Raw genomic sequence first — 16,244 nt, 5'->3', positions numbered from 1 at the left:
CTTATTTATTTTATAATTGGAAACTTGTACCTCTTAATCCTCTTTATCTATTTTGCCTAACGCCCAGTCTCTTCCCTCTGGTGACCACCAGTTTGTCTTCTGTATCCGAGTCTATTTTTGTTTTGTTTGTTCAATTGTTTTGTATTTTAGATTCTACATATAAGTGAAATCACTTCTGTGTCTTTCTCTGTCTGACTTATTTTGCTTAGCATAATACCCTTTCTGAGTCTATCCATGTTGTCCTAAATAGCAGGATTTCATTTTTATGGCTGAGTCTTCTTTATTCTCCATTACTCACTTCTTCTTCATCTGTTCATCTATTAAAGGACACTTAGGTTGCTTTCGTATCTTGACTATTGTAAATAATTCTGCAGTGAACATAGGAGTGCATACTTCTTTTCAAATTAGTGTTTTCATTTTCTTCAGAGAAATACCCAAAAGAACTGCTAGATTGTATTGTAGTTCCATTTCTTATTTTTTGAGAAATTTCCATACTGTTTTCTATAGTGACTTTACCAAGTTATGTTCCTATCAGCAGGGTATGAGGGTTCTCTTCTCTCCACATCTTCACCAATACTTGTTATTTGATGTCTTGTAATAACCATTGTGACAGGTATGAGAGGATATCTTATTATGGTTTTGAGTTGCATTTCCCTGATGATTAATGATGATGAGCATCTTTTCATGGATCTGTTGGACATTGCATATTTTCCTCAGGAAAATAAATACTCAGTTTTTCTGCCCATCTTAAATTGGATTCTTGTGGTTTTTTAATATTGAGTTGTATGTGTTTCTTACATATCTTGGATAGTAACACCGTATTGGATAAACCATTTGCAAATATCTTTTCCTATTCAGTATTTTGCCTTTTCACTTTTTATGGTTTCCTTTGCTGTACAAAATCTTTTTAGTTTGATGCAGTCCAATGCAGTTTTTTAGCTTTTGTTGTCCTTGCTTGAGGAGACAGATGCAGAGAAACCAATATTGCCAAGACCAGTGTCAAAGAGCTATTCCCTGTGTTTTCTTCCAGGAGTGTTACGGTTTGGGGTCTTACATTTAAGTCTTTGATCCATTTTGAGTTTTTTTTTTTTTTGGTATGGTATTAAAAATGTTCTAGTTTGATTTTCTGCATTTAGTTGTCCAGTTTTCCAAACTCTTTATTGAGGAGACTGTCTTCTCCGCACATACAGTCTTGACTCTTGTGTCATCAATTACTTTGGGCTTCCCAGGCGGTGCTAGTGATGAAGAACCCACCTGCCAACACGGGAGATGTGAGATGCTGGTTTGATCCCTGGGTCAGGAAGATGGGAGAAGGCATGGCAACCCACTTCAGTATTCTTGCCTGGAGAATCCCATGGACAGAAGAGCCTGGAGGGCTATGGTCCATAGAGTTATAAAGAGTTGGACATGGTTGAAGCGACCTGTCATGCATGTGTGGGCTTACTTTTGGACTCTATAGTATATTCTGCTGATCTATATATCAGATATATATCATGTATGTATAATATGTATCTGATATATATATATCATATATATGATTTATGGTTACCTTGAGGTTTATATATAACAGCTTATTTATTAGAGCTGTCTATTTTGAGTTGATGGTTGCCAAGTTTGAGTGCATTTTATTTTTTTTATTTTTTTATTTTTTTAATTTTATTTTATTTTTAAACTTTACAGTATTGTATTAGTTTTGCCAAATATCGAAATGAATCCGCCACAGGTATACCTGTGTTCCCCATCCTCAACCCTCCTCCCTCCCCATACCCTCCCTCTGGGTCATCCCAGTGCACCAGCCCCAAGCATCCAGCATCGTGCATCGAACCTGGACTGGCGACTCGTTTCATACATGATATTATACATGTTTCAATGCCATTCTCCCAAATCTCCCCACCCTCTCCCTGTCCCACAGAGTCCATAAGACTGATCTATACATCAGTGTCTCTTTTGCTGTCTCGTACACAGGGTTATTGTTACCATCTTACTGCTCTACTCACCCACATTTTATTGTTTTTGACATAATTTACATCTTTTTCTTTTGTGTATAACTTAATTAATTAGATATGATGTACTTTTTTCTTTTAACTTTGTTTAGTAGGTGATTGATCTGTTACTTTTTTTTATGTTTGCCTCTACTACTAAGATTTTTTTCTTTCATAATTTTCTTGTTTCTAGTTATGGGATTTTCTATTCCATTTAAAGGAGGTCCTTTAACATTTTTTGTAAGATCAGTTTAGTGGTAATTAACTCTTAGTTTTTGCTTATGTGGGAAACTATCTGCCCTTCAATTCTAAGAGACAAACTTTCTGGGTAGAGTATTCTTGGTAAGCTTTTGTTTCTTTTCAGTATTTTAAAATATCATTCCAGTCCATTTTAGCCTGTAAAGTCTGCTGAAAAAGAAGCTAATAGTCTTTCTTATATGGGTTTTCCATATATGTAAGTGATGAAAGTGAAAGAGGAGAGTGAAAAAGCTGGCTTAAAACCCAACATTCAAAAAACTAAGATCATAGCATCCAGTCCCATCACTCCATGGCAAATAGATGGAGAAACAATGAGAACAGTGACAGATTTTATTTTCTTGGGCTCCAAAATCACTGCAGATGGTAACTGCAGCCATGAAATTAAAAGACGCTTGCTCCTTGGAAGAAAAGCTATGACAATCCTGAAAGTGAAAAAGTGGAAGTGAAGTCGCTCTGTTGTGTCCGACTCTTTGCGACCCCTTGGACTGTAGCCCACCAGGCTCCTCCGTCCATGGGATTTTCCAGGCAAGAATTCTGGAGTGGGGTGCCATTTCCTTCTCCAGGAGATCTTCCTGACTCAGGGATTGAACTTGGGTCTCCCGCATTGTAGGCAGATGCTTTACCATCTGAGCCACCAGGGAAGTAAAACCTAGACAGCATATTAAAAAGCAGAGACATTACTTTGCCAATAAAGGTCCTCTAGTCAAAGCTATGGTTTTTCCAATAGTCATGTATGGATGTGAGTGTTGGACTATAAAGAAAGCTGAGCACCAAAGAATTGATGCTTTTAAACTGTGATATTGGAGAAGACTCTTGAGAGTCCCTTGGACTGCAAGGAGATCAAACCAGTCCATCCTAAAGGAAATCAGTCCTGAATATTCATTGGAAGGACTGATGCTGAAGCTGAAATTCCAATACTTTGGCCAGCTGATGTGAAGAAGTGACTCATTGGAAAAGACCCTGATGCTGGAAAAGATTGAAGGCAGGAGGAGAAGGGGATGACAGAGATTGTTGGATGGCATCACTGACTCGATGGACATGAGTTTGAGCAAGTTCCAAGAGTTGGTGATGGACAGGGAACCCTGGCGTGCTGCAGTCCATGAGGTTGCAAAGAGTTGGAGACTACTGAGAGACTGAACTGAACTTATATGTAATTAGTTTCTTTTTCTTTCTGCTTTTTATATTGTTTCTAACTTCCGACCTTTTAATTATAATGCATCTTGGTGTGGGTCTCTTGGGGTTTATCTTGTTTGGGCTTGAATGTCTTGTTTCCATCACCAGAATGGTAGAGGAGTTTTCAGCCATCAGCCATTCTTCAAACAGGTTTTCTGTCCCTTTCTTTTTCTCTTTTCCGTTTGGGATGCCTATAACATGAATGTTAGTTTCCTTGATGTTTTCCCAGAGGTATCTTAAACTATATTCATTTTTCTTTATTCTGTTTTCTTCTTGCTGTTTCAGTTGGGTAATTTCCACTACCCTGTCATAGAGATTACTGCTCTGTTCTGCATCCCCTCATCTGTTGTTGAGTTCCTCTAGTGCATTTCTCTTGTCAGTAATCCTATTCTTCAGTTTGATTGGTTCTTTTTCATATTTGCTATCCCTTTGTTGAAGTTCTCACTGAGTTCATCCATTCTTTTCTTGAGTTTGAGGAGCATATTTATGACTATTACTTTGATTTCTTTAACTGGTAAGTTGCTTATCTCTGATTTTAGTTCTTTTTCTGAAGTTTTATCTTTTATTTTGAAAGTATTACCTTTCACCTCATTTTGCCTAACCCTCTGTGTTTCTATGCCTTAAAGGTATCAGCAAAGTCTCCATATATCAAAAGAGTGATACCTTTACTATATTGAGTTTTTCAATCTACAACCCTGAACATTTCATTTACTCACGTCTTCTTAGTTCTCTCAATAATATTTTGTAGTTTTCACTAAAAGGGTTTTACATAGCTTCATTTATATTTGTTCTTAGGTATTTTTATGCCATTATAGGTGGTTCAGTTCAGTTCAGTTCAGTTGCTCAGTCATGTCCAACTCTTTGCGACCCCATGAATCACAGCACGCCAGGCCTCCCTGTCCATCACCAACTCCCGGAGTTCATTCAGACTCACGTCCATCGAGTCAGTGATGCTATCCAGCCATCTCATCCTCTATGTTCCCTTCTCCTCCTGCCCCCAATCCCTCCCAGCATCAGAGTCTTTTCCAATGAGTCAACTCTTCACATGAGGTAGCCAAAGTACTGGAGTTTCAGCTTTAGCATCATTCCTTCCAATGAACACCCAGGACTGATCTTCTTTAGAATGGACTGGTTGGATCTCCTTGCAGTCCAAGGGACTCTCAAGAGTCTTCTCCATCACCACAGCTCAAAAGCATCAATTCTTCAGTGCTCAACTGTCTTCATAGTCCAACTCTCACATCCATACATGACTAATGGAAAAACCATAGCCTTGACTAGATGGACCTTTGTTGGCAAAGTAATATCTCTGCTTTTTAATATGCTATCTAGGTTGGTCATAACTTTCCTTCCAAGGAGTAAGCGTCTTTTAATTTCATGGCTGCAGTCACCATCTGCAGTGATTTTGGAACCCCCAAAAATAAAGTCTGACACTGTTTCCACTGTTTCTCCATCTATTTCCCATGAAGTGATGGGTCCAGATGCCATGATCTTAGTTTTCTGAATGTTGAGTTTTAAGTCAACTTTTTCACTCTCCTCTTTCACTTTCATCAAGAGGCTCTTTAGTTCCTCTTCACTTTCTGCCATAAGGGTTGTGTCATCTGCATATCTGAGATTATTGATAGTTCTCCCGGCAATCTTGATTCCAGCTTGTGCTTCTTCCAGCCCAGCATTTCTCATGATATACTCTGCATAGAAGTTAAATAAGCAAGGTGACAATATACAGCCTTGACGTACTCCTTTTCCTATTTGGAACTAGTATGTTGTTTTATAGCTTAGACATATACAATCTCAGAATTTCAAAGCACTTAACATAAATCATTGTATGATATTTATACTCAAATTACTTTGGCTAAAATAGGTAAGTAGTGAATATTATTCTTATTCAAATGGAATGAGATCTGTAGGGTTACAGATAATTTTAACTAGAAGAGTAAAACATGTTGAACTTTAACATTGACTGTTAATCTTTGTTTATTAAATCATCTAGTTTTTCTCCAATTATGCACATACAAACTTCATCTGTACTTCTCTGCAGCATGCTCACTCACTGAAAAAAATGATAAGTTTCATGAAAAGTACATGACATTTCCATATACATACAGTTGTGAAAGGTGTAACATGGTACATTGTTTTCAGCTGGCACTATAATTAACATAAATTGGCAGGTTAAATATTAAATGTAGAAAACACTATATGGTACAACTTAGCTAAATAGTGAATTAAAATCATGAATTTTTAGCAGACCCATGTAGCAGTATGTTAGAAACAAATTCTTTGCTTAACTGTTTAAATTCTTCTTAAAGAGACAGTGAAACAGAAATAACTATCCTGGTTTTTTTAATTTAATAATGCTAGTAAAGAGGACTTTGTAGAAAGGAAGACTATTTCATATTAGACTAGTTGAGAGGTTAGTATCAAACAATCTAAGATTATACATTTTGAGGGGGGAAGAATAAATACTTACTGATTTTGCATACATTAGGTCAACTTATGTAAGATTTGAATAGAAAAAGATCATGGCAAAACCATGGTTGTATGAAAGCTATCATTAATGTATATAATGTGTATAAGGTATATACCAAGAAACTCTGTCACTATGGCTGGGTCTAGGCTCTTTCGATGTTCAGAAATCATTATGAACTGAGGTGTACAGAAAGGGATAGACTTTCTATGATCTCTCAGTTTGTCTCCAGCAAATGTTATTTGACGTATTTGATGACAGGCTGCAGTGTATTATGGCCAATAGCATAGAATACTTGTAGTGGTGCTAGTATTTATTCCATCTTAATGAGACTGCCTTTTTACCACATGCAGACTTGGTCTGACTGTCTGTTTCCTCAGATGGCTTTGCCACCTTAAGTGGAAAGATCAGTTAGTCAGAATGTAGAGCCATAATGAAAACTAAAGTAAAATGTTGAAAGGGATAAATAAAAAGCAACAACAATTCTCTTGAATAATTTTACCCCTTTTAGAGGATAAGAATACTTTTTTATAATTTTATTTTATTCATTTCTTCCATGTAATTGTAGCTTATATAAAACATCTTTGAGAAACTTCTATGTGGCATATAAATATCTACATCTTTACTTCATTTACATCATAGAAAGACTTTCTATGCATCAAATAAGCTGGACCACATTTCCCCTCCCTTGCCTAGACCGTGTATTGTGAGTGAATCACGTAAGTAGTTTATGTAGTTCAGGGATCTTTTTTTAATATATATAAACTATTGGTTTGCTCATGTCCACTACTAGCAAAAAAAGGTTTTACGGGCAAAATTGTAATTCCCTTTGACCTTCTCTGATTGTGCTTGGCACATGACAGTATTGTTGTCTGGTATCTCATTTACAAATAATATAATCAAGTGCATCATGGGTCTTCTAAAACACTGATGATGTATCTGTACTGTGAGCTGCTCTAATAATGGATAAGCTTCGTTATTCTAAGCTCCAAACACACTCATCACAGGAAGATTCTGCAGTATGTCTTGTGTGTGTGTACTTGCATTTTGCATCTGAACATGTATATAAGAATTTATGAGCTTTGATTGACAGTTGGGCCCAAATTAGGCTTTTAATTATACTGACTCCTTTTTAAAAAAATCAGGGACCTACCAGGATAGGGAAAAGTAATTGTGATGCTGAGGATGCCCATGCATCCTCAGAATGAAGAAAAGAAATAGGATTTGGGAAACCCCTCTTTAACCACTCTGTTAAGTTGAAATGTATTTAGTTTCTATTCCACGCCCCTCAAAAAATGATGAAATGTGAGACTGCAGAACACTCTCTAGACAAGGAATACAAGAACTGCTTCTAATGTTTTGGGGTTTGGGGGATTTTTTTTTTGCTTGCTTGCTTTCTTCCTTCCTTTCTCCCTCCTTCTCTCCCATCTTTCCTTCCTTTTCCCTTCTGTCCTCTGGTTTGTATTTGTTTTGAGAGTCCGAAATCTGAATTGGAGGTTAAAAAACATCCACTGAAGGGACCACTGCATCTGTACCACAGTCTAAAACATTAATACACTTTGAGCTGAGTCTGTGACAAATCAGCATTATACACATTTCAAAGTCAACTTTAATATCCCATTCCAGACCAGATCTTAGTGGTCCTGAGCATAATTAAATTAGTTTCAGAGATTGTGGTCCCAACATGTAATTTCAAGTATCTCTCTGTGCCATTTACCCAGAGGCTGTGATTTGAGCTACTTCTAGGACCCTTTGAGGACAGTATGTTGCCTGTGTCTAGTGATTCTGTAGTTACGTTTCTCTAATTTCCAATTCACCTCCTATATGACTGAGTGGAGAGGATTTTACCATACATCAGCACTGAAGCATGACACCAAAGACCTCACACATGTGCCAACCTATCTTTGTCTACTCTGCTGGCAAGTCCTATTTGAAAATACTTTTCTTCTGATGGTTTTAACTCAAAACTGGAAAATATTTAAACGTATATACTTTTATTCTTACCTTAAACTCTCCTGCCAAATTCTGATTGCAATCTCAGATTTAAAGAACAAATAACTCAAAAGGAAGCACAGGGTACGTTACTATTGAAGAGCTAGCTCTGTGTGACATTTACCGGAAGGAAAAGATTTAACTCACAAAAATGTTTGAGTAAGAAAATTTTAGATTAGTAATAAAACAGAATTTCCATATTTACTGTCATCATATTTTGAGTAAATAATGATTTAATGAAAGAACTCAAAGTGTGCTATACAAATACCAGATAAGTTTTGTAGCTAAATATTTAGAGTATTGTTATTAATAATACACAAGAGGAAAATGAAAAAGGAATTGGAAAATATTGGCAAAATATTTTGAGGGAAAAATTATACAATTCAAGAAAAATCCAATACAAATACAATTCAAACTACATTATTTTAAATTTTATAATAGCCACATTTTAAAAGTAAAAAGGAATATAATATTAATTTTAGCAATATATTTTGTGATTGAATAGATCCAAAATAATCATTTCAACATGTAATAAACAGAAAAATATTTAAGATATTTTACATTGTCTTTTTCATACTGTCTTCAAAATCCATTGTGTATTTACAATTATAGCATATCTCAATTCCAAATTTTCATTGGAATCACCTAATTTACAGTTCATGAAAATATAAAGTTAAAATACTGTATCACATACCAAAGATGTAAAAAGATGCTTAAAATTTTTGAATAACTAAATCAAGTACCAAGAAAAATCATTTCTTCTAACATTTGCATCCACATTGACAAACTGGTTCTTTTCTTTAGAAGAATTGATTTATTAATCTTTGATAAAAAAAAGTATTAGTTGCAAAACTTTACATGTTCATGTTAACTTAATTCACCATCTCTTTTGTCAACCAAGTATTAACATAAAATTCTAAGGGGTCTTGCAAATGAAAAACAACTCTTTAGTCAATCAGTATACACAAAAAAATACCATAGAATTTTATTTATAGAACATTTTTTGTAGTTTTTGCATCCAGTTTGTGTAACACCATACATTACAATTAAAATATTCTTCACATTAATTGATTTTTTAAATGTAAATCATTAGTATTGGTTTGTATTATAAAAATTTTCCATTTCAACATTTGTACTTGCCTAGTTAAGTCATAGATAAACTTGGGACTTCACATTTCCAAGAAAATCTTTACTTTTAGTTAACAATCTTTTTAAAACAGTTGATTTCTCTTAAGACTTTTCTAAGACACAACAACAGGCACTGACAAAGAACACAGGATCGCTGTATTTCCTTGTCTATTTTTTCAACAGTTCCATAAAGAGGTACTAGCATAATACACACATAACTGACCAATTGTTACAACACTATCCATGACACTTTTCACAGACTCTGCTCAGAAATCCAAGAATAAATATTTTCAGTGTGTATTATACAGAGAAATAAAACAGTAAGAGAAATAACCTCTTGTTTTAAAGTTCCAATAAATGTGTATTTTTTTTTACCTAACATAACTGTAACACTATCTGTTGTGAGAAAAAACCTATTTTTTGATCTTAGCATATTTATGTAATGAGGTTAATTTTTTTGACCAGCTTTCCCAACAGCACTTGCTGAATAGACTATCTCGTTTTCATTGTAGTCCTTGCCTCCTTTGTTGAAGATTGATTGCCCATAGGTATGTGGATTTATTTGCAGACTCTGTTCTGCTCCATTGGTCCACATGTCTGTTCTTGTGGCAATACCACATTGTTTTGATTACTGTATCTTTGTAGTATCGTCTGAAGTCTGGGGAGATTATGTCGCCTGCTTTGTTCTTTCTTCTTCAAGGTTGCTTTGACAGTTCTGGGTCTTTTATGGTTTCATATAACTTTTAGGATTATTGGTTCTAGTTCTGTGAAAAATGTCATGGGTAATTTCATAGGAATCTCATTAAATCTGTAGATTGCTTTGGGCAGTACAACCATTTTAACAGTATTAATTCTTTCAATTCAAGAACATGAGATATGATATCTTTTGATTTCTTTGAATCATCTTCAGTTTTCTTTATTAATGTTTTTATCATCCTCAGCATGTATCTTTCACCTCCTTGGTCAGTTTTATTCCTGAGTATTTTAATTTGTGTGACATTTTGAAAGATTCCTTTTTACATTTCCTTTCTGATATTGTTAATGTAAAAAATGCAAATGATTGCTATATGTTAATCTTTATCTTGCTATCTTAGTGAATTCATTTATCACTTCTAATAGTTTTTGTATGGAGTCTTTGGGGTTTTCTATATACAGAATCATATATAGAATCTGCATATAATGACAGTTTTACCTCTTCTCTTCCAACTTGGATACCTTTTATTTTTCTAGTCTGATTGCCATGATTAGAACTTCCAATACTAATTTGAATAGAAGTGGTGAGAGTGGGCATCCTTTTCTTCTTCCTGATTTTAGTGGGAAGACTTTGGCTTTTTATTGTTAAGCATTACATTTGCAGTGGGTTTGTCATAAATAGCTTGTATTATATTGGCTGTGGGTTTGTCATAAATAGCTTTTATTATGTTGAGATATGTTCCCTCTATATCTGCTTCTGGAAGAATTTTTTCTTTAATCATGAATGGATATTGAATTTTGTCAAATGCATTTTCTGTATCCATTGAGGTGATTGTGTGACTTTTGTCTTTTTTGTTTATATGGTGCATTACATCGATGGATTTGTGAATGCTGAACCATCCTTGTGAGCCTGGGGTGAATCCCACTTGGTCATGGTGTATGATCTTCTATATGTTATTGGATTTGGTTTGGTGATATTTTGTTGAGAATTTTTGCATCTATATTCATCAAAGATATTGGCCTGTAATTTTCTTTTTTGATGATGTCTTTGTCTGGTTTTGGTATCAGGGTGATGGTGGCTTCATAGAATGTCTTTGGGAGTGTTCCTTCCTCTTCAATTTGTTGGAATAGTTTGAGAAGGATCAGTATAAATTCTTTGTGTGTTTGGTTGATTTCTCCTGTGAAGCCATATGGTTTTGGACTTTTGTTTGTAGAGAGATTTTAAATTACAGATTATATTCAACCTCTAGTGACTGGTCTGTTCAAATGATCTATTTCTTATTCAGTTTTGGTGGGCTGTATATTTCTAGAAACTTACCATTTCTTCTAGATTGTTGAATTTGTTGGCATATAATTGTCCTTAGTATTCCGTTATGGTTTTTTGTATTTCTGTGGTATTGGTTGTTCTGTCTCCTTTATCATTTCTTATTTTGTTTATTTGGGTTCTCTCTCTTTTCTTCTTGGTGACCCTGGCTGAAGGGCCCCAAATTTGACATTCTGTTTTCAGTCCAAACACAGTGATCCAGGCCCTCAAGGGTTTTGTGGGTGATTTGAGGAAGGAAATGGAAAGTGACACTAAACTATAGAAAATACAGTGAGCTTTAAAATGAACTTGGTAAAGACATCACCTCCCTACCCTGTATATGTCTCTGTACTTAAAATTTTAGACCCATCAATAGTGTCTGTTCTTCATCAGAGTCAGGAGCACAGAATTCATGATGCCATAAGTAGTAAAGTATAAGCTCTACTGTCCCTGGGTTGAGGCCAAGGCCTAATAATGACCTCTAAGTGTTCAGGTGAAAGGAAGAATTGCACATCTCTCACTTTAATCTTTTATAGCTTTTGGTGTAAGTTTAGTGAGGAAGACATGTCAAAAGCTGAGACTGGCCAAAAGCTAGGCCTCTCACACCTAACACTTGGCCAGGCTGTGAATGCAAAGGAAACAGAAAAAGATGCTCCAGTGAACACATAATCACAAAGTGAAGCAATCTTATTGCTGGTGTGGAGAAAGTTAAATGATCCGGATAGAAAATCAAACCAGCAAACCACAAGCATTCCCTTAAGCCAAAGCCTAATACAGAGAAAAACCCTAACTTTCTTCAGTTCTAAGAAGGCTGAGAGAGGTGAGGAAGCTGCAGAAAAAAATGTTTGAAGCTAGCAGAAGCTGGTTCATGAGGTTTAAGGAAAGAAGCCATCTCCATAACACCAAAGTGCAAGGTGAATCAGCAGGTGCTGATGAAGAATTTGCAGCAAGTTATCCAGAAGTTCTGGCTAAGATCATTAAATGAAGGTGACTACACTGTAATAGATTTTCAAAGTAATTGAAAGACCCTTATATAGAAAGAAGACAGTCAGTACTTTTGTAGCTAAAACAGAGAAGTCAGTATCTGGTTTTAAAGATTCAAAGGACAGGCTGAGTCTCTTGTTAGGGGCTAATGTAGATGGTAATTGAAGTTGAAGTCAGTGCTTATTTACCATTCTGAAAAGCCTAGTGTCCTTATGTTAAATCTTCTCTGCCTGTGTTCTGTAAATGGAAAAACAAAACTTGGATGATAGCATGGCATACTGAATATTTAAGCCCACTATTGAGACCTACCAGAAAAGGAAATGGCAATCCACTCCAGTGTTCTTGCTTGGAGAATCCCATGGACAGGGGAGCCCGGCAGGCTGTGGGGTCGCAAGAGTCGGACACAACTTAGCAACTAAACTACCTCTACTCAAATTCACATTGGAGAAGGAAATGGCAACCCACTCCAGTATTCTTGCCTGGAGAATTCCATGGTCAGAGGATCCTGGTGGGCTGCAGTCCATGGGGTCACAGAGAGTCGGACATGACTGAGTGACTAACACACACACGCTGAGACCCACTGCTCAGAAAAAGATTCCTTTCAAAATATTACTGTTCATTAACAATGCTCCTGATCATCCAAGAGCTCTGATGGAGATGTACAAGGAGATTAATATTGGTTTTTATGGCTTCAAGCACAACATCCATTCTGTATCCCATGGACTGGGGAGTGATTTCAGCTTTCAAGACTATTATTTAAGAAATACATTTCATAAGACTATAACTGCCATACACTGATTCCTCTAATGGGCCTGGGAAAAGTGAATAGAAAACCTGCAAAGGATTCACCATTCTAAATGCCATTAACAATTCATGGGGAAAAGTCAAAATGGCAACATTAATTGGAACTTGGAAGAAGTTGATTCCAACCCATTTGGATGACTTTGAGGGCTTCAAGAATTCAGTGGAGAAAGAACTACAGGTGTGATGGAAATGGCAAGACAATTAGAAGTGGAGCCTGATGACTGAATGGCTGCAATATCATGCTCAAACTTGAGTGGATGAGGAATTGTTTCTAATAGATGAGCAAAAAAAGTGGTTTCTTGAGATGGTATCTGCTCCTTGTGAAGATGCTGTGAAGATTGTTGAAATGACACCAAAGGATTCAGAACACGACATAAACTTAGTTGATAAATCAGTGGCAGGATTTGAGAGGATTGACTAATTTTGAAAGAAGTTCTGTGGCTAAAATACTATCAAACAGCATGCTACAGAGAACTTAGTCACAGAAGAAAGAATCAGTTGTTGGGGGCACCTTTACTGTTTTAAAAATTAACACCGCCACCCCAACCTGCAGCAACCACCGCCCTGATCAGTCAGCAGTCACCAGCACTGAGGCAAGACCCTCCACCAGCACAAAGATTATGACTTTTTAAGGACTCAGATAATGGTTAGCATTTTTTGAAAGTGAGAGTCATTCAATAGTGTCCGACTCTTTGCAACCCCATGGACTATATAGTCCATGGAATTCTCCAGGCCAGAATACTGGAGTGGGTAGCTATTCGCTTTTCTAGGGGATCTCCCCAACCCAGGGATCAAACCCGGGTCTCCTGCATTGCAGGCGGATTCTTTACCAGCCAAGCCACTAAGGAGGCCCACGAATACTGGAGTGAAGAGCGTATCCTTTCTCCAGGGGAACTTCCTGACCCAGGAACCAAACCAGGGCCTCCTACATTGCAGGTGGATTCTTTACCAGCTGAGCTACCAGGGTTTAGCAATAAAATATTTAAAAAATCAAGATATATACATTGCTTTTTAAGACATAATCCTATTGCACACTTAATAGAGTATAGGATAGTGTAAACATAGCTTTTATACCCACTGAGAAACCAAAAAAATTTTGCAATATCTGCTTTATTGCTGTGGTCTGGTCTGACCTCACAACATCACCAAGGTATTCCTGTGTGTAAGAAGTAAAACACAAAGTGACTTTGAAATGTAATTGCCATGGTTTCTAAGATATTACCTACATTAGGAAAATACCAAAAAAGGAAAACTTTGATAAGAAATTTCTATAAGGTGAAAACATTCTAAAATTTTAGGAAATAGTCTATAAGGCTTCATATTAATTTTGAAAAAACAAGTGATAAGAAAGTGACATTAATTCAAAAATTCCCATGTGAACTGCAATTTATATTTAGCTTTACAAATTGGATGAACTAGAATAGTTTGTAAAATTAACATTCAAAGCTACAGAGAAGAGATGCACTTACATTCTGCCATATGCTGTCTGAGCTCCATTTTTTGAAAGATGAACAAGCTTCATGCACTGCTCAACTTTTTTTTTCAATTAATTACCCAATTACTTCACAAATTATATACTTGCTGCAAGTTGTGCTATTTTGAGATATTATATTTAAATCAGTATTCTATTTTGTATGTTGAAAAACTCTCCATACTGATTTCACGTGGCTGAACGCCCCCTATAGCAGAATTTTAATTCATGTAGTTCAGCTTGAAATTTATTGTGTATTTCGCTCTTTTCAGATTCTGTTGATGTGAAATGCTCTAATAATTCACAGTAACTCACTTAAGCCCCCACCCCTTTCTCCCTTTCTCTCTCTCACACACAGACTACAAATAATAGTCCAATTTTCCAACAAATAAATTTGCTAATCCAATATGAAGTATGATATCATTATATATTTTAAAATAATGCTTCCCTAAAGGAATCAGCCTTTTATTACTATGGGAATTGACTTGAGTCTTTCTTACTGAATATCTAAAAACAAGAGAATCAATAACGAAGTGGCATTCTCTTGGTACAGAAGCATATAAATTAGGAATTTTTTTCCCCACTTATCTGATGACAACTGGTTTGTTCTCTATATCCATGAGACTGTTTCTTTTTTGTTTTATTCACTGGTTTTCGTTTTTCAATTCCACGTATAAATGACATTGTATAGTATTTGTCTTTCTCTGACTTATTTCACTTAGCATTAATACCCTCCAAAACCATCCATGTTGTTACAAATGACACAATTTCATTCATTTTTGTGGCTTAGTAGTATTCTATTATGTGTGTGTATATATATGTGTGTGTGTATATATATATAAAACTTTTAAAAATATGTATTTATTTTTAATTAATGATTGGTTTACAATATTGGTTTGATTTCTGTCATACATCAACATGAATTAACCATAGGTGTACATATTCATTTATCTGTTGTTAGACACTTTAGTTGCTTCCATATCTTGGCAATTATAAAAATTGCTGCTGTGAATGTTGAGGTATGTGTGTTTTTTCCAGTTAGTGTTTTATTTTTTTCCAAGATATATACACCCAGGAATGGAATTGCTGAGTAATATGGTAGTTCGATTTTCAGTTTCTTTTTGAGAAATCTCTGAAGTTTTCTACCGTGGCTGTACCAATTTACTTTTCCACCAACAGTGTATGAGGGCTCCCTTTTCTCCATATCATTATCAACATTTGTGATTTGTGTTCTTTTTGATAGCTGTTCTGATAGGTGTGATAGGTGTGCTTTTAATTTAATTCTGATAGGTGTGATAAGTGTGTTTTTAATTTGCATTTCTCTGATTATTGACACTGAGCACATTTTCATGTGCCTGTTGGCCATTTGTATGTCTTCTTTGAACTAGGAATTGAAAAATCACTTTAACATTTAAATACATTCCAACTGAAGGATATTTAGTGAACCTACTGTGTGTCCAGCTCTCAGTCTGTGTATTATCACCTAACCTCATCAAGATGCTTTCCTGAGATAGAACAGTGAAACTTTACAAAATTTAATTGGTGTAGCTTGAAATATTCAAAGACCAAATGTAAACTAAATTTATTTGACCTAGAAGGCCATCACTTCATGAAATAATTCAAAACAATGTTGCTCTAAATAGCCACCTTCATCTCTTCATAACAGCTTTCATGCATATTTTAAAGAAGAATTTTTCATGTTAACTGGAGCAGACCATTGTTTTTCAATCTTTTAGAAACATGGTATAATGCTTTCATATGTGTAAGAATACGGAGAAGGCAATGGTACCCCACTCCAGTACTCTTGCCTGGAAAATCCCATGGGCAGAGGAGCCTGGAAGGATGCAGTCCATGGGGTTGCTAAGAGTTGGACACAACTAAGCAACTTCACTTTCCGTTTTCACTTTCATGCATTGGAGAAGGAAATGGCAACCCACTCCAGTGTTCTTGCCTGGAGAATCCCAGGGACGGGGAGCCTGGTGGGCTGCCGTCTAT

This window comes from Bos javanicus, chromosome 7 (assembly GCF_032452875.1).
Source record: "Bos javanicus breed banteng chromosome 7, ARS-OSU_banteng_1.0, whole genome shotgun sequence".
Taxonomy (NCBI): domain Eukaryota; kingdom Metazoa; phylum Chordata; class Mammalia; order Artiodactyla; family Bovidae; genus Bos; species Bos javanicus.
The sequence above is the reverse complement of the archived record's forward strand: the minus strand, read 5'-3'. Positions refer to the sequence as shown.